The following is an 18,262-nucleotide window of genomic DNA, read 5'->3' on the forward strand; positions in this document are numbered from 1 at the left end:
GCAAGTCCGCAGAAACGACAGCCCTTAAGAGCCATTAGGCAATCTAGTTTAGCAATGCTAATGAGTGACAGCTGAACCACCTCAGCCTTGCTACTTCCAGCACAAAAAATATAATTAAAAATAAAATACGGTCTTGTAATCGACTTAAATGTGTGCCCACGGATAAAAAAGATTGGCTTCACTGCAATACAGTAAAGATGCGCGGGCAGCAAGTTTTATGCTTTTTGCAACGTCGGCACGTCATGATTTACCTATTTTTTCTGGAAATTTAAAGAAATTAATAAAAGTGAGTCTGGTGGCATTCGCGATATATGCGACTCTCCGATTGGTGGTTGCTGGAGCGATTTGTGCACTTGATCTGCTAGCTGTGTTCTCGCCTACAATGCCTACTTTGATAACTCTGTTTGCAAGCTTCAAAGATGACGTTTCTGAGCCAGAACACTTAGCTAATTTTGTCACTGTTTATTATTAAGTTCTTTATTTTACGTGCTAACGCAGGGAGGAGCAGGCGACATGCTGTCCGCATGTCACTGTTCTGTTGTAGTGAAGAAGTCTTTTTTTTTTTCAGTTGATCACCCCCTTTTTTATTATTATTTTTTTGTGATGGCAGCAGCGAGGCCTGGAATTGCCCTTTGTTTTCGGCAATATTGTGGCCAGGTATTGCTGGAAAACATAACCCTTGGAACCGCAAACTCGCCGACACAGCAAACGACCAGCCCTGATTACTTTGAATAATTTCAAGTCCCTTTCGTCGCACTTTTTGTATGTTCCGTTAATTCAAAAATGGGCTTAATTCAAAGAATTCTCACAGTCCCAGTGACTTTGAATTAACGAGGTTTTACACATGTAGAAGCGAGGAACTGTGATTATCAACATTATTGTGCTAGCTCTTTTTCATGTCCTCGGTCACGTGCCCTAACTCGGCATATCGGCAGCCTGCGAGGTTTGATGTTGAGCTCTGTAACTGAAACATTTCCCTGTCAAAACAGGTAAAAGAGTGCTGTGAGAAAGCAGAAGTGGTTGCTGCACCACCTCAAAAGGCCCGTCGCAAGCCTGCTGCTGCTGCTGCGTCCTCGGGCACGAGTAGCACAGAGTCAAAGCCGGAAGCACAAGCCGCCCCAGAGAGGAAGGCTGCAACTGCAGTGGCCAAACCTCGTGGTGGTGCCCGGGTCGTGAGACCGGGGGCTGCTTCTTCTGCTGCGCCATCGTCTGCCCCTGCAAGAGCCACGCAAAAGGCTAAAGCGCCTGGACCTGCGAAAGCACAGTCGGGCAGCAGTGCTTCTTCCAAGGTTTGTGCCACCCCGGCCTCGGTTATTAACTGGAATGGCAGCTTTGCCATTGAGCTGGAGGTTGCATGTGCGGCACCAGTCGCAACAACCACATCTTCAATGCATTGTGATGCAAGACGACTTGTGTTTATAAACGTTAAAAATCTTGGGCGAGGAAAAAATTAATTCAGAGGTCCTGATTCATGCCTTGTAATAAAGTCTTTGTAATTGCCACATAAAAAAAACCTCGATTAGTTATGGTTTCCAGGTATGTTTTCTTCTCTGCTTTTCCTGTGATGGGGGTCAGTAGCTACACCATTCCTATTGCTTAGCACAAGAATGCTTTTTATTTATTGCTTTTCTAAAACATGACTGCTATGGGCACATTGGCCCACCGCCGCGGTGGTCTAGTGGCTAAGATACTCGGCTGCTGACCCGCAGGTCGCGGGTTCGAATCCCGGCTGCGGCGGCTGCATTTGCGAGGTGGGCGGAAATGTTGTAGGCCCGTGTGCTCTGATTTGGGTGCACGTTAAAGAATCCCAGGCGGTCGAAATTTCCGGATCCCTCCACTACGACGTCTCTCATAATCATATAGTGGTTTTGGGACATTAAACTTCACATATCAATCAATACGGGCACATTGGCATCCCATCATGTGCTGCGTGTATTTTATTTTTCTAAGAGTGTTGCGTTAAAGTGCTCATTATGCAGAAATATCAGTGTCTGCATCTTTGGTATTGAGCAAATAATCAGTATTGTCTTTTGAGAAAACTCGAGATAGATGAAAACAAGTATAATAAAACTGTTTTGTTCAGGTGTGAATCCAACGCAGGTTTTCTGTGTGGCTAGAAGGGGCTCTACCATGGAACCATTGGAGTTTTTGAAATTGCTTCGAATTTTTAAAAAATGTTGTGTAGTGGGTGGAGTCCCTCACACACGTAATATACTGTACCTAGTGTACTTTTAGTCTGTCCTCGATTGCGACTGCATTTTCTCCCTTTTTTATTGCATATTTTGTAACGCAACCACCCTGTAACGGCCTTCGGCCAACCGTATTGATAAATAAATAAATAAACAAACAAATAAAAATTTCGCATGGCAGAATCGTACTCGAATCACACCAGGTGTCGAAAAAAAAAAGAGAATTGTAGAACGAGTTGGCGGTTCAAAGCTGCCAATCCCTTACAAAGTGTGCACGGCACCTTTCGGGCGATTAGCTTATTTCGCCTATTTGTAAAAGGAAGAATTGTGGCCTAATGGACACTTGGCAACTGTTCATCCAGCAAACATTCTAGAATGGTTTGAAACAGCCAGTCTTACTGTTGAAGATGAAGCTCAGGCGTTCTCCTAGATTTTTTCTTTTTTCTTTTTTAAGGCAGGGAGTTCGCCTCATTAATGGTGGTGTGATAGTGATGACGATTGAATGGATACTTAGATTAACAGGCTAGTTCGTATCACCTGTTGGCATTCTAAGAACACAGTATTAACTGGGAAGGCCTTCACAAGCTTTTTCATGTGCTGAACACCCCATCTGTGCACAAAGTGAGGGTAAATTTTGTATGCACACGCACACACACATGCACCCTATATCTGCACATCCATCTATTTCAGTGGTGTTGCACTCCTTGACTACTTTTGTTTCGTACCCCTTTTATTCTTACGAAGGTCTCCTTGTTTCACATTCTCTGCTGTTTTTGTCTTTGCAGCCTGTGTTCTCCGAAATGGCTCTGGCAGACGAAGAGGTTCAAGGCCGAGCAGCAGCCTTGTTCCCAGAGGAAACGCTTGCGGCTTTGGGGAGCGCAAACTGGAAAGATCGTTTGTCTGCCGTTGAGAAGATGAAGGAAGTTGTCGAGGCTATGGAAGGAAGCCTGCCTGTTCAAGTCATTGCGAAGACGCTGTGCCGTAAACCTGGACTTCGAGACACAAACTTCCAGGTTTTTCATTTTCTTTAATATTCGTATGAAAGCTTTCTCTTCTATATACACACGAAGCGCATTCTAACAAAATTGCATCTTGCACGAATAATCGTAATGTTCGAAAATTTGTTATAAAAGTTTATTTCCAACACTATGTATCTATTGCAAGACAATTTTCCTTTATTTTGTTGTAACGGGTATTTATTTTTATCTGTGTTCATTATATTTTAGTTTCGAGTTTGTATAAAGCATCGGTTATATTACCAGGTGTGTTGATGTGTGTGCAGATGTACAACTGTATAACTGTAAGACTAGAGCTGTATAACTTCTTGCAATTATACTGTAACTTCGATTTCCAGATTTTCAGACTCTCGATATAGAGTCTAGGGTTTCGTTGCTGTTTCTTCTTCGATCTCTCTGCATGCCAACCTATGCATGTCTGCGCAGGTGCTGAAGCTGAAGCTGGAAACCTTATTGGTGGTACTGGGTGGTGGGCCTGTGTCCCTGTGCGTGGCCGATTGCATGTTGGCAGACTTGGTGGACAAGGTCGGGGACATCAAGAATGGCCAGGGCGCCACATCTGCCCTGACGGCCTTAGCTGAGGCCACCTCCCTAGACCATGTTGGCCAGGAGGTACTGGAGCATGTCTCCTACTCGCATTCATTTGATTCTTGCGCTTTAGAAATTCACAATTCATGTGGACGTCGTAGTTTACATCCATTTGTGGCATTTGGCACCTTCTGGGCCAAATTGCTATTCAACAAAATTGCTATTCACCGAATTCACCTTTAGTCAAAAATTTATGCACAAGCCTACTTTATTCACTAAATAAGGTGCTCCGACTTTTCTTTTTTTCTAGCATTAACTTTCTCGGTCAGTGTTTGCAGTTCAAACTTGGCAATGTGATGTTCACTTTTTCCACATTTTAAAATATAAAGAAAAGATTGTGAACTTCACTGGCTCTTCCCTGGTTCTTAGTGCGACAGGTTAACCAAAAACAATAGCTGCGCATTCTGGTATTCATCGACGCATGCTCAAGGAAAGCATTGCAATGCACTTGTGAAATTAATCTACACATGCTCATTGTAATGAAACATGTAAGCTAGGCAATGTACCTTGGTGTGATATATATATTGATTTCATTTAATTTTTGCCTTTCATAAAAACCGTGATTGCCAACAGTGTTTTTTAAGAGTAAAATGCCACAAAATTCTTCAAATAATAGGGCAGTATGAAGAGATATAGTGTTGGTCATGAAAAAAAAAAGCTTTGTAGTTTTTAACATGAGAGCCCTTGACAAAAGTTTACTCCTTCATCCTACCCCCACAATGTCTTCCTTACAGCTGGCCTATACCTTGTGAAGAGCCGAAACTGGGTCAACCTACACAGCTATACTCAGCCTAAGCACCTGAGTTGTCAGGTGCTATTACTCGTAGTTTGCTTTACTGTCATGACTAGCATAGTCTCTTGTGCATTTGCTAAGCATAGTAACTGTGTTAACACAGGAAGTAGATTACAAACTCTGCTTTGCTGCAGCATCTTAGGCAAACTGGGTTTTAGCTTGAAGCCCTTTTAGAGCATGTGTTTATTTTAAACTTTTAGTTAAAATATGCTAGATACTGAAGCTTTCAGGTTGCTTTGTGAGTTTCTCTTGTATGTTAGTACCACTTTATTTTTTTCCTTCTCCAGGTTCTCCAGCTTTGTTTTGCCCAGAAGAATCCAAAAAACCAAAGTGAGAGCCTGATGTGGCTGGCCAATGCTATCAAAGAGTTCGGGCTCAAGTAAGTTTTTTCAAAAACTGGGCAACTATGCATTTCAGACACACCGGGTTTTAAGTGTGGAGCACTATAGATGCTCGAGATGTCGTATACTGCCACTGCATTGTGTAACGCAGGCAAAACGACGTATAGCATAGCCATCTGTAACACCAAGAAGTCTTCCTCTTCTTGTTCTTTGGGTGCCGCGATGATGATAATAAGTGTGGAGGAAATCAGGAATCCGGGACGTCGTATGCTGTCACAAGCTGTCACCACTTAGCATAATGCACGCAAACCCGCATTTAAAAATAAAAGAAAAAGGGGGAAAGCAAGGGATACATAGAAGAAAAGAGGGAGAAGGGAATAGAAAAAAAAAGAAAAAGTAAATGCAGAAAACTTCAAAGAAGACAGGAAAAAAAGAGGGAAGAAATAAAACCGAAGAAAAGCAAGAAATGCCGCCCAGCTCTGCAAATCCTTCGGGATTTCCACAACTAGTGTGAAATCACCTTAATTTTTTGCCAGAGCAGTCAACGATCTAGTGTTGTTTGAAGCATTGCAATGTACTTCACTTGTCTGATGTTCACATACTTGTTATTTTGCAGGGTTCCAGTGAAACCAGTCATTGAAAGCATAAAAAAAGGTCTGGCTGCTTCGAACCCTGTGAGTATGAGCCAGAGCTTTTTTTTGTGCTGTACAGTGCGACTGTTCACCACTGTTGTTGCGTAAATGTTGCATTTTGCGTGTGAGGACTTGTCTGAGGAAAGTGCAAAGAGGGTGCAAATGACGGATGGTGAGACAGCAAAGCCAGGTGTTTCCGCAGTGCAGGGCTTGCGATTACCACCATGGCTGTGGAAGCTTCCTATTGCTTTTGTGTGAAGGTTTCTCTGCGCATTCACTAGCGACTGTTGGGTATTGTGAACAGAAGTGGCTCCATCCTTGTAAACTGTTTGTTAATGAAGACCTTTTAATTTTACATTTTCTTCTCAGTGTTAATGTAGACGTCCTAGCTGCATTTTGCGATGTCAGACGATCACTTCAGTAATATTCAATGAGTGAATTTGACTCTTGTATGAACAGGCAGTGAGAACAGCGTCCATCACTCTGGCTGGTGTTCTGTACCTCTACATGGGCAAGACGCTGAGGACCTTGTTTGAAGGGGAGAAGGCCGTCCTTGTGCAGCAGCTTGATGCGGAACTTGCAAAGGTTGGTGGCGTCATTATACACCTCATGCATGTTGATGGCGTTTAGCCAGTGTTGTTTTAAGCTCTTATGAAAAGAAAGTGCCATTGCGGAAATTCGCCGATTACCTTTCAAGTATGGATGTGCGAATATTTGAAAGTTTTGAATATTCATCAAATATTGCATTTGTGATGTTAGTATTCAATTCGATAATGCATATTCGATAATTTAAAATATTTGAACAATTCAGAATATTCTTCAAATATTCTATCTTCACGAATATTCTGTCACATGTCTCGCTGTGAAGAACTTCAGATTTGGCACATTTCCAATAACAGCAGTGTTTACTTCATGCAGTGATTACTAAGTTAATGCAGTTCATGCAGTGATTACTAAGACTTCGGCACGAGTATTATATCGCCTGCAGAGCAATTCATGGAAGCTTGGTGACGGCTATCGATGAATGCGGTGACAGGTCATCGTGACAAACCTATCAATGATAAATATCTCAGTTTAAATTGTGTACTGCTTGCTCGGCAGTATGTGGGGCTTGGTTGTTTAGCGCTGTTACTGTTCGTGTAAGCGTACCAACCACTCCATCTGTTGCTGCATTGCTCATCGAAACGAAAGCAACTCGTCAATGCTGCATTGGGTCGAAAAAATAGCTGTTGTAGCATATATCGGTTCCGTGGCGAGCGAGTACGAAGAAAAAACGTCTCTGCACAAGGGCAAGTGCACGCGTATATTACAGAGAGCGGCACGGACTAAGTGAGCTTGGTAGGCGACGCACTGCACGCAAGTATAGCACTCGGCTTGACGTGATGATAACGCGTTTTGTGTGTAGCTGGGCCATTTTTCACTAATGAATGGCCTTGCGAACATGCGCAACAAAGCCTTACAAGTCGTCAATCGGCTGTGCCGCTACTTCAGCATGTATTCTCTTCATAGTTCCCAAATTATTTCATGGTCGCACATATGGTAATGTGAATAAGTTGGTGTTTCTCCGTGCAGTGGCAAACAAAAGGCCACGCACTTTTTTGTGCAGCAGCTTACAATGGCGTCATAACATATAGTTCTGTAATGTAAAGCGGCAGACAGAAATTTGAGGCACTTAATGCGTAGTTTCACTGTGTTCCCGACAGCACCTTCGGGAATGCGTCGTATACACATCGCACTCGCGCGGCAGCGTCTCCTGCAATCAATCCTCTATAGCTTCGTTTGTGTGATCTCGCTCTTTTGCCAATATCAGTTAACTGCCATTAGCAGCCAGTGCGCCGAAAGGGGTCGCGATGCAGCTTAACAGTGCTCTCGTCGCTGGGAGTTGTGGCTCCGTTAACAAAAAGGTGTAATTGGGGTGTCTTTCTACCGCACATCAATAATCGCCTATCTCACATGTGCGTCTTGTGCTATCACAGCGCTTGGTACACCTTGGCAACGATCGTGTAGCTATCAGCGTGACAGAGTACTCTTGATCGGAAAATGGGGAGTGGGCAGTCCTCGAGAAAGGGAACAGAAACAAGTCAAATAACGAGTATTGCTGTGTAGTTGAAAGACTCCCCAAGTTCTCCTGTTTGCCTCAGTGGCTTGACCGGAGAGAACGGGGGCACAATTAAAAAGAAAATGATAAAATCTGGGGTTTTACGAGTCAAAACTGATAGTGTGAGAATCTGGCTGAATTGTGACCACCTAGGCTGCTTTATAAATCGCTTAGTCTTAGGTACGCGTGTGAACTGTTACATTTCACCTCATCAGGATATGGCTGCCGTAGAGGAATTAAACCAGGGGCCTTATGCTCACTACCACTAGTCATCATGGCAGGTAGAAAAGCTTTCTTTTTTTGTAAGAGCAACCACAAAAAATAATTAAAAAGAAGTACGAAAATTTTGTTCAACATGAGAGTTGAACACAAGACATCAGAGTCGCAAGCTCAATTATTAGTCATATGCTTCCTGGCAAGTACTGGTGGTGGGCATTTTCGTTTTTTGTGCAATAACAGACTACCGTATTTACTCGCGTTATGATCGCATCCCTAATTTTTGTCATCTAAATTCGACTTTTTTTCCGCGCGTAATGATCGCACCCTGAACTTGCCATATCGACATGTCATGTGCCAAGTCTAGCTGAACACGTCTATCATTATTTCTGTGATCTGAAAGTGGGCATCACTATGCCAATGTCGTAACTTTACTGAAATAAATGAAAGCATTCCTTATTTAGATGGAAGAAGCTGTTTTGACGCACGTGACGCACTCAAAACCTCCATAGCTGACGCAAATAAGAAAAAGAATGGGTAGCTTTGCTCCACGGAGTGCTTCGCTCCGTCAGCCATGTTTGTTTTGACATCCCGCACTGTTACAGCGGCGGCCACATGTTGGTCGACCTGTGTTCATCCCGCAGCAATGTTTTTTTTTCTCTGAGACCACATTTTTTTGTGTGTGTGCCTTGTGATCGTCTGTTGAAGCACCAGTTCACCATGGGGCGGTATGCGAGCTTTACTGCCGCGTTCAAGCTGAGGGCGCTTGACTACCCGCTAGAGCACGGCAACCGCGCTGCCGGCAGACATTTCGGCGTCGACGAAATCTGGATCCGATATTGGAAAAAACAGCGTGACATGCTCATGGCTACTAACAGCACGCGATGGGCTTTCCGTAGAGCCAAATCTGGCAAGTTCCCTGACATTGAAAAGGCAGTCCTCGGATACGTGAAGGACATGAGCAAGGACGGTTATGCAGTGTCATTAGACATGATACGGACGCAGGCGTGCACAGTTTCCCGGAGGTTGGGAATAGCCACAAAGGACTTTCGCGCCAGTTCGGGCTGGACGACACGCTTCATGCGGCGGAATGGACTATCGCTGGCATTTCCAACGCGCTCGACGGAACGGAAGATGACCTTCTGTGGGACAGTGAAGACACTGCCGGCTCCGACAGGGAATCGTGTGGCGACGGCCCTGCCGCCAGTGATGCTTTGGAGTCTGAATGTACGTTAGGGGGTCAGAGAGGTAAAAAAATAAAAGGGCAGTGTGCCATGCATGTAGCTCCTGCGTAATGTGTGCATTTTATTACAAAGGTAAGCCTTAATTTACTTTTATTTTTAATTAAGTTCATGATAGCTACCGTAAGAATTCTGATTAGCGACTTTTTTTACGTTTTCTGTGCTCAGAATGTTTTTTCACGGAAAATTTACCCCATGTAATGATCGCATCCCGAAGTTGGAGTAAATTTTTTTGAAAAAACAAAGTGCGATCATTGTGTGAATATATACGGTAGAGTAGCTACCATTGGTACTGTTTCCAGCAGAAATATATGATTGAGTGAAAGAATACTGGCGAATAAATTTGCATCTTTTTATTATTCGATTCTTATTTGGAACTATGTATTCATATTCAAAAATTTTGATATTCGCGCACTTCTAGTTTCAAACTACCACTGAAATTTTGTGCGCTGAATGGTACTGGCCGTTCGATTTCACTAGCTCTCACCGTATATCTAAAGACATTGCAATCGCATCATGAACCACCATTCGAGTGCTACAAGCACCACCCACACCCCATTTTCTTCAAGTAAAGCCACCTCAAGCACTTGCGTTGGTTTCGTACGAAACCGCAACTTTGATTGCTCGCGGCCACCTACGGTTCAGCATGTTGCGGGAACTTTGTACAAGACGTTAAGATTGGGCGCCGAAAAGATCGCACTCGAGCATGGATCCAGGAGTAGCTCGCGTGATACAATGTTTAGGTTTGCGGCCTGTCTACGGCGACAAAAGTCCACAGCGATAGTGCAAGTCTGCGTAGTGATAGCGCAGGCTAAAGCTCGCATCGGAAAGCCGAAAAGTTTCTAAATTTGTGAAGGAGGTAGCAAACACAATAACGACCACATTTTTCCTAACAGGAAACTGAAAACGCACTTGATGGGGACGCAATCACATGATCTATGAGGAGCACGCACAGCCGAAGCCACGCCAGCACTAACCCCCGAATGCAGAGATGTTACTTGACTCGTACTTGACTCGTTCTTGACTCAAGACAGTCTTGCCGGTCGCCATAAATCGTTCTCGAACTTGCGGATGACTTGAAGGCGACTTGGCTCGGTCGAAGTCAGGGCAAGTTTCAAGTCAGCTGCGGGGCTAGCTTGAAAGCGACTTCACGCGTTATTCCAACATGGCCGCCTCTCGAATGGACGTCGCGTGAAAGGTGGCCGCTTTCGAGTTTGCTTGCCTCGCCATAAGCGTAGCATTTTTTGAGGCGCACTGCCTGCCGAAGATTCTTGGAACCGCTTTACGTGACCAAGGAAATCCGATGGAGTTGTACGATGAGCAACAATTCTACGCTAGGTACAGATTCATGAAGAACGCCGTGGGGCAGCTGCTCGTTATGTTGCCGCTCCGTGAAAGTGGGGACAACCGAAGACAGCCCGTGCATCCAGTGTTACAGCTACTGATGGCTCTCAGGTTTTACAGCGCTGGCACATTCCAACCAGTCACCGGAAATTTCGTTCGCATTCCGTAGTCGACAGTGTGCCGTGCAGTCGGAAAAGCTACGTTACTCATCGCAAAGCACCTGTACGCGATGCTGGTGCGCTTTCCGCAACCGGCGAACTGTTATGAAGTGGCTGAGTTCCCTTGCGTTACAGGTTGTGTCGACTACACACACGTGCGTATTAATAGCCCCGGTGTCGACAACGCCGAAGTGTTCCGTAACCGCAAAGGCTATTTCTGTTTTTCTATAACACGACGACACTTTCCGTCTCTTTCGGTTAAAAAAAAAAAAATTGGCTCGGTGCTGTGTCTGTGTGCCTCGTCTATCCTTTCGTTCCATCTAGGGCGCTGTTTCTCGCTCAGAAAGGCATCAAAGGCATCGCTTGTAGCACAACGCTACGTAAAATTACACACACACAAAAAAGAGGTGCCGCTATCACGGGTTTTTTTATCCGCGTCACCACCATGCAGCGATGCATTGCTGCACCCCGCGAGACAGAATTCTGCTGAGGGCAATGTCCTGACCCCCGCTTTTTCTCTTGTTTACCAAGCTCAACAAAAGGATACGAATCACATTTGTTCCCAGAACTTGTTTTTTTTTTCATAATAACTGCGACCTAGCCCATTACAGGCATGCACACAGGCGAACAGAGGCAAATACCGTGAAAATCGCGTCACCTCGTGAGCCAGGTCAGCACAAATACATGCCATGGCGTTCGATTGAGAAAAAAAAAAAACGACGAAAGAACCCTACGCGATGCTTGTTTCTCCTCCAAACAAGCAACCGTGGAGAAACGCACCGCATTTGGGTGGCCACTAAAACCAGCGGGCAACGAACGCTTTACAGAAGCAACACTGCGCATCGCTGTGACGGCAGGCACCACGTGCCGCTCGTTAGCCGTAAAATGTCAAGAATATGCTTGTGGCCCTTCGTTTTTATAGTTATTTTAAAACGTAGGGTATTTTTTTTTGGTGTAATGCATGCCTTACGCGAACAACTTCATTATTACCCTCGTTAGCAGGCGAGCAGCGTGTTTCTGCTTTGAAGCTCGTTCTTGACTTGACCAAGCAAGACAGCCTGAGCATCTATGAAACGCGAAGGCTGACTTGGGCGTTTTGAAGTCCGCTGCTTGCTTCGCGCCGACTTGCTCAAGTTAAGTTGAAGTCGCGAGCCAAGTAACATCTCTGCATTCGGGGGTAAGGTTACCCCGATATCCAGGCAACCGCCCTTCATCCTCACTTGGCGAGCGCGGCAGCTCTGCCGTGGTCTTTCTTCTTTTATTTTTCTTCGCTCCAGTTAACATAATAGGGCATCGAATCGCAACCGTGCAAGTGCGATACCAAGCTACTGATTACGTCCAACTATTATGGGGTGCACCTATTATGTGCGGGAGTAAGAAAATCTTATTTCTCATGACCAAACTGGGTGTACGTCTATTATGCGAGTAAATACGATACTCCAAAAGCGGCCCTGGCCTACTTCACCCTTTCCTTCGCTACGCTTCGTTCATAGGCTCGTCTATCCTCCTCATTATGCGAGGGCAAGAGGGAGGGGTGCACGTACCTGCAAGCAGACAAATTTTTGTGTGTGTGTGTGTTGGGGAAGGGGATACTCAAGTGGTGACATTGTTCAGTGCTGAGGATAATTAGATTGGGGGGGGGGACAAAAAATTGTTTCTTGAAATAATTGGTTCGCCCACGGCTCGGGGCACTGCCAGATTTGGCACTGTTGATCTTAATGGCATTCTGAACTCAATGCGCGAATTTACTTTAGATCTTGAAAAAAAAATATTGGAGATGTTTTAAAGGCCCTTTAAGTAGCGAATTTGGATATGAATGCTCTTTTGGACCTGCCAGGTTAACCCAATCTTTTCATGAATTATAAATTCGCCTTTCAAGAAGGTCCTGCTCTTCACTGTTTCACTGTACCTTAGGGAGTTCTCGGCTTGTGAAAAAACACTTGGTGCCTCTGTGGAGTCATCGCAGATTTACGGCGTTTGAGTAAAGGAAACTGCAATGGATTACTGTGCGTTGAAGGAGATTGAAATCAGTTCAGGGTGTGCCTTTTATGTGTAACAATTCAAAAATGTTTCAATAAAAAAGGAAAAAGCTCAGAACAGCTGTTCTGGTGCAAGATGCATTGTTTCGTCCAAGTGTTCATAGCTTTGCACTTTCGATCCTCCAATTGCAATGTTATCTTTCACACGTCCAGCTGGAAGGTCAAAAACCTCCCGCGCCCACTCGAGGTGTGCCAACTTCCTCGGTCAACGAAGGTGGAGGTGATGCCCCGGAGGCTGCACAGGAGGAGCAAGAGGCTGCCCTCGATATGGAGGAATTGGTTCCTCGAACTGACATCAGGCAAGTTGTTAGAAGGCATGCTGGACTGATGCTTTGCTGCTGTTTACCTTGGGAACATTGTGAGCAATTAAAGTATTTGGAAACGTTCAATTTTTTAAAATTCGCATTTATTGAAGGGAAGAACTGGTAAACAGAGAGAAACCATACTTAAAGTTGTTCAATTGAATTACAGAAGGTAACTTTAAATTTGTAGACAAGACAGCTCTGCAAGTGGAAGCCAAACCCACATCTGCTGCATTTTACTAGCAGCGTCTTTTCCATTCAGCTACTCACCATTAGCATTTTCATAGGTGTTGGTGTACAATATGGGAGTGCCTTGCCAGGGCTGTTCATGGCCATGAGGGCCGATAAGGTGCTTTCTCCACGCATCAGGTCAATGCTTGTTAAAATGCAAAGGCTGGTATGTATAGTATGATTTGAACGGCAGCATGCAGTCATTCGAAAACTGGCCGCATCGACTGCTGCCACATGTGTGTACGTGTGCATGTGGGAGAGAAAGTGCATACTCGCTCTGTTACACGTACATTATTATTCCGTGTCTATTGAGAAGCCCAAATTGCGAGCTTCATTTCAGCTAGTGTGCCGCTGCTGTAGCAAAGTTTTTAAATAAAGGTGGTACGGTTTAAAAACAAACTAAATAAAGCTGTTAGTTACAGTGAGGAACAATATTCGTTGCTTGGCAGCCCAAGATGCATGTCGAATGTTTGCAGTGCGGAGATAATCGCACTTGGTCTGAACGCTCTGTAAACTGGTTGCCTCTGTCATTTGAGGTTCTCCATTCATGCCAAAATATCTACGTTCTATTTATTTATCCCAGCTTGTACGCACCTTAAAGGGACTTTAAAGAGATCTAAAAAGATCAATGACTAGTTAAATGTTGAAACTACGCTACATCACCACTCTACTACCCTACGCTCACCAAAAAATTCCTAAAATACCCTAAAAGTAGGGAAATTACCCTATGGTTGGCTACCCTGGTCCACTTGTCGGAACTCATGCTCGAGCTCACAACCCCTGTTTACGGATTTTATCCTCCCAAGCCTCCATCATCCCCTTCCTGCCGTCTCTTACTCGTTAAAAAGCTCGTTTCGCAGAAATTATGGCGTCAGCATGGCCTTCATGGTTTACAGACATCCTGTATATTGTAATGTCACCGTAATCTTGTGTGTTAGAAGTGTACACTGCCACCGGGTGTCGGAACACGCGATTATCATAACGACTATGTGGTTTAAAGGTGGCACCCCATTATGAAAGGCGCACATGTTGCTATGCATATTTCCTTAACACCACGTAGTGCGTCCGCAGCAAGTTAAAAAACATTACACGCGCGTTTGCTCGTGGTTCAAAGCGTGCCACTGATCACACAGAATGTGGCCATATGCGATAGCTTCACTCGTACAAGCCACTTTCAACTTTATCGATTGCATTATATAATCCACATTTTAAACTTTTCGAGCAAGATAAAACAATAAAGGTAGCTAGCATTAAGTTGTTGAAGTACGCACTAGAGATAGGATATTTCTATGCACTCAAACATTGTTATAACGAAGTTGAAGGGGAGCCACAATTATTTCATTATATTCATTATTGCGTTATATCGATCATAACAGTTTCTGGCAGTTATGCTCAGATGGGCGCACACCTATAAGCATGCAAAGAAGGAAACCGCCTTGCGGTCCGATTTACCGCAGCGCGACTACGCGTGCCACGGAAAATAAACTTAGTCAAATCTCATTAACTCGAACTTTCGGGTAATTCCAACTCACACTGAGGTCCCGTAAAAGCTATGTGTATTCCCATGGGCGAAAACGCCCTGTAATTCGAACGGGCAAGCCCTTCCGACGGTTAATAAGAACATTCCGCGCTCCGAAAATGCTCTCGGCACCATGTCCAATGTCGCGGCGGCACCTCTAAACGCTGCGTGCGAAGAAGGAAAAGAAGAAAAGGAAAGAAAAGACTATGGCGGATTGTTTGCTCTTCTTAAATGCCGCTCTGCTACACGCCTGTTCCACGCTTCTCCCTTTTCAGTCTCTGCACGTAGAGACCCTTCTCCTTCCAAGGCCGGGCGCGCAGAGAGAGGAAAAAAAAAAGAAAGCTGTCGCGGAGAGTCCACCTTTCTCGGTGCAGATAAGCAGCCATTGTAGCAGCAGAGACTCAGTCGTTGCCGTTGTGAAAGGGAAATCGCTTTACACCGCAGCGCCGCTTCTCTGTCATGTGGCCCGCTGAGCGCTTCCTCAATCGTCTCCGCTGGCTGTGTGAGGAGGTCGGCTCTCTTGGCCACGCGGGGCGTGGCTGTAGGTAGGCGCGGAAGTTTTGAAAGAGCCGTGCCGAACGAGCGTCAAACTTCGCAGAAAACGCTATACAGTCGAGCCCACTTAAAACGGCCCCACCTAAAACGAACTTTCGCTTAAAAGAAACAATATCCGTGTGACCGTGAAAATATACATTGGTTCAATGGCACAAAACACGCAACGATTGTCCCCGAGCGCCGCTGGTCGGGTACAGCAAACGGAGTGAGCGGTCTGCCGATTTCCCGGGAAACAAATTTCGACCACAGATCAGGCATCGGCGATGTGCCCATACATTCTTATTGTCAAACGCCGACCCTGCCTCCGTGACCCTCTAGTTGCCGCTCTCCCCAACCCATGGAACAAGGAAAGCTGTTTCCTTCCTCCATGCCCCGACTGCTTTTTGTTATGCACCCCTCCGTCCTTTGTCCCCCGCTACTCTGAGCACCCCGCATCGCCAGACGAGGCCAGAGTTTTTCACACTGCCACCGATCTTTCGAAGACAGGTCGGCCATCTACCCTATTTTTGATCGCTGGTTGGCGTCGCCGGCCTGGAGGGACCAGACCATTTGCCAACATTGTCGGCCACCGACTGTATACGATAGTCTGCGTCTAGTGCACGCGCGTACTCTACCCCACCGACTCTGCGATTTGTTTCATGTTTAGGACTTGTTCTCGCTCACTTCGCACTCTGCCCCGCATGCCTTCCGGGCGCGTGCGGAAGAGCGAAAATGGCTGTTAATTTGCGTGGAACAAATTGCGAAATATCGAAGTTCGTGAAGCCACGCAAGCCCGCCGGTGCAACAAAACGATTTTTTTACCACGGCCACGCGTACAGATCCCGTTGGCCATGCTTTGACTTTTGCGCATGCAGGCACTCTTTCCAAGTTTTTCTACGTGTGAGTTTCGCGGACCTTTCAAGCAAGCTACCCAATCTCCTTCCTTCCTGTGTGTTTCGGTTTTCAAGGTCGCCCCTCCCGCCGCATCCTCCCCTCTTTTTATCGCAACTCCTTGCCCTTCTCTCGCAAGTCTGCTCTCCTTTCTTTATCACAGCCCCTTCGCCCATGAAGGAAGGTTCCTCCGTGCCTTCGCCTGTCTCCGCCGCTCCGCGACGCCCGCCACGCTGGCTTGAATTAGTTTCGTTTTCTGGCTGAAAACGGGCCCAGAGCTGTTCCACGCGTTCTGACACGTGTGTCGCGTGTGCACCCCTTGATTGCTCTTGGTATGCGTATGTAGTCAAGATGGCAGACGGTAAGACTAGCACGCTTTTTCCTGCCGCTCAACAAAACCTCAAGCCAAGTGTGACCGCTTGGCTTGAGCGTAATCCGCGCGTTTGGTGCCGCGTTGCTGAGTGCTTGCTCATAGCTGTTGGCCATCTGGCAGCCAACTTGCCGCTTCGGGCGTCCCAGTATTCAGCTGTGGAGATGGTGAACATTTCGTGGGCGGCGGTGACGGCTACTTGCGCGCGAAACCGTTTTCGCGAGGCCGACTTCGTCGACGTCGGTGTTACGTCCTAACAGGACCACTGCGGCGGGGGTTTGTGGCAGTGCATCGTCAGCTCCGACCTGGTAAAGGTGGTGGACAATCTGTTGAGATTGTTTAATTACGGCGGATGATGATGCCGAAACTGCGGAACCATGCACTAGTTGGGACATTGTGAATGAAGTACGTGGCTAGAGCGATTTTGAGGAATCGGATTGCGAGAACGACGAAACTTTGGAGCCACTGCCTCATGCAGCTTATGCCACGGGCCTCGGCAAACGAGCACCCTGCCGTCTTAAATGAACTCCAGGCCGCCCTTATCGCTTCTGCTCTTCGAAACAAGTGCATCACGGACTTTTTTGGGGAGAAAATTGTTTTCACTCGCAACTTTTTTCAAGAGATGTGTTTAATTTACTACGAACTTCAGGATACAGCGAACGGATGCCGCGTCACACTCAGGTTTGTTATAAGCGAGCTTGACAGTACCTGACACACTAAGGTTGATTTTTTATAGACTATTTGATGGACTAATTTAGTTTGTTATATCTATTTACCAGTCAATTTTAGTTCGTTAAAATAAGGTTTAAAATGTATGGTTCTTAATGGAGATTTCAAAAGGAACTTCGTTTACTTCGTTATATCCATTATTTTCTTATATCCAGGTACGTTATAAGGAGGTTTGAGAGTAGTGCTCAGCTCTCAAAGGCGAAGCTTAGGGTTCCCCCAATTTTTTGTAAAAGCGCTTCAGTATTTCCGCAGGCGAACCTTCTGCAATGAAATTCATATTGCTTTGTCTTTTTCAAAATTAACTGAACCCTTCAAATTATAAATCAAACCGATTTTTAAGTTGAAAATTGTAGTTACCTCGCTTCTCACAGTAGCAAATGATCACCGCGGGTTCGCGCCTAGCGAGCCACAGGGCCTCGACTTCATCACCTACTCGCGTGTAGCGCACCACTCTGCGCGCGCTCAACTAACAAGGCGTTTAGCGCGGCGCGGCAAAACAGACAGTGTTCGAATAAAAAAAATACACAAACACTTTATTGCCTTTGGCAGCACCTCGAACAACAGTACAACGTCCGCTCCCGGGATGCGGGGAGTAAAGGCTCCGGCACGTGGACGTTCACGATAAGGGGAAACCGCGAGCACGTCACAGCTGGCAATGGCAAGCTTTGACACGGCGGTCGGGTAAAGGTTCCTTGCGGCTGTGCTGCGCACTCTCACGATGGCCACTGGGCCTGGTCGCGAGAGTTATGGCAAATTTTGTACGCGTAGGCCTATGGCAAGTGCTGCTTGATGTGGTGCGACCACACCAAGCCGCACTTGCCGTAGGCCTACGCGTACTCAGGCTAGCACTCAAGTAAAAACGCCTGCCTGGGATGCTAAGGCCCCCCAGGCAGGCTACAAAAGAGACGCTGTCGAAGGAAACACGTGCTTACCAGGCGCCGACGAACAGAGGAGAGAGACTTTCCGGCGCGCACATGACTTGGCCTCGCTGATTCTCGCAGCCCCCGAGAACACGCGCCCATGCGGGGCGC

At 46.0% G+C, this 18,262-nt stretch overlaps 1 protein-coding gene across 3 annotated transcripts in view; it reads left to right on the top strand.

Moving 5' to 3' along the window:
- Positions 1–6,018: 6,018 nt before the first annotated feature.
- LOC142776301 (cytoskeleton-associated protein 5-A-like) overlaps positions 6,019–18,262 on the top strand; it is a 182,701-nt gene continuing 170,457 nt past the window's right edge. For all 3 annotated transcript variants that reach the window (XM_075879714.1, XM_075879716.1, XM_075879718.1), the window contains exon 1: positions 6,019–6,144. The gene's annotated coding sequence lies outside the window, so the exon portion shown is untranslated. The remainder of the gene's footprint in view (positions 6,145–18,262) is intronic.

This window comes from Rhipicephalus microplus, chromosome X (assembly GCF_043290135.1).
Source record: "Rhipicephalus microplus isolate Deutch F79 chromosome X, USDA_Rmic, whole genome shotgun sequence".
Classification (NCBI taxonomy): Eukaryota; Metazoa; Arthropoda; class Arachnida; order Ixodida; family Ixodidae; genus Rhipicephalus; species Rhipicephalus microplus.